This window comes from Colobus angolensis, unplaced genomic scaffold, assembly GCF_000951035.1.
Source record: "Colobus angolensis palliatus isolate OR3802 unplaced genomic scaffold, Cang.pa_1.0 Scaffold42, whole genome shotgun sequence".
Taxonomy (NCBI): domain Eukaryota; kingdom Metazoa; phylum Chordata; class Mammalia; order Primates; family Cercopithecidae; genus Colobus; species Colobus angolensis.
The window spans coordinates 1152368-1153634 of NW_012117599.1; the positions used below are offsets into that span (position 1 = coordinate 1152368).

Sequence of the window (1267 nt, forward strand, 5' to 3'; positions counted from 1 at the left end):
AGCCCGGGCCCCCGCATGCCCCGGGAGCCCTGAAGCCCTTGCCGAGACCCCCGGCCGCCCCAACCAGGGCCGCGATCCCCACGGCCCGCCACTCCCCTCCAAGCCAACGCAGCTCTCACCCGCGGTCTTACGGCCGCGAGCTCGGCCCGGGCCAGATCCCTAAGCGCGTGCGCGTCAACGCCTCCACGCCCCGGCGCTGCCGGCACCGAGTAAAACGCGGAAGCGGCTCACGGCCTGGAAAGGGAGAGGCGGTGAGCGGCAAAGCCCGGAACGGATGAATCCCCAGTCCGGAAGAGGAGCGCCGAGAGCGCGAGAGCGTGTCCGAAGCAGAAAGTCAGCACCTGGGCTGGAGTTTCCCCGTCGCGCATTTTCAGTAGGGAAGGCGAGGGCGGAGGACTAGGCTGGCTTCTACGGCCCCAGTTCTCGCCGCCACCATCGTGTTGGTCCTTTGTGCCCTGTGGGCGGTCGAGCACCCAACTGTCCACCTCCACCAGGGCAGCCCCCTGAATTTACTCGTTAAGAATTTACCTGTGTGGCTCACACCTGGAATCCTAGCGCTTTGGGAGGCCTAGGCGGGAGGATCTCTTGAGCTCAGGAGTTTCAGATGAGCCTGGCCAATATGATGAGACCTCTGTATCTACAAAAAATTTCAGAAATTAGGCATGTGTGATAGTGGTGTATGCCTCTAGTCCCAGCTACTCGGGAGGCTGAGGTGGGAGGATCATTTGAGTCTGGGAGGTCCAGGCTGCCATGCGCCATGGTCGCGCCACGGAACTCTAGCCTGGACGACGGAGTGAGACCATGTCTCAAAAAAAAAAAAAAATAGAATTTTGTTACTGACCCTAGATCGCTTTGTGTGGTTAACTTTCCTATGTGTTTTTGTGTAGAGACAGTAGATCCTCAAAGTCAGGGAAATTAACCTTTGTATCCTCCAGAGAACATGGAGCCCAGGACATAGGTAATTGTTCAAATGATGACTGATCAATAATTGGTTGTTTGGTTGACTGACTGACAACAGGACATCAAGAGACATAAGACAAGAGAGCAAGAGTCATGGTTCAAGATGATAAATCTCACCCGGGAGCTGTGGCTCATGCCTATAATCCCAGCACGTTGGGAGGCTGAGGTGGGAGGATCGCTGGAGCCCAAGAGTTCAAGACTAGCCTGCACAGAACAGTGAGACTTCATTTCTATTTAAAAAAATAGAGGTTGGCCGGGCGCGGTGGCTCAAGCCTGTAATCCCAGCACTTTGGGAGGCCGAGACGGG

The 1267-nt window shown here is 56.4% G+C and overlaps 1 protein-coding gene across 4 annotated transcripts in view; it reads right to left on the reverse strand.

Annotated features, from left to right (window-relative positions):
* The window catches only part of KANSL3 (KAT8 regulatory NSL complex subunit 3), a 58475-nt gene extending 58259 nt beyond the window's left edge, over positions 1–216 (reverse strand). For all 4 annotated transcript variants that reach the window (XR_001003391.1, XM_011956521.1, XM_011956520.1 and 1 more), the window contains exon 1: positions 120–216. The gene's annotated coding sequence lies outside the window, so the exon portion shown is untranslated. The remainder of the gene's footprint in view (positions 1–119) is intronic.
* Positions 217–1267: the final 1051 nt, after the last annotated feature.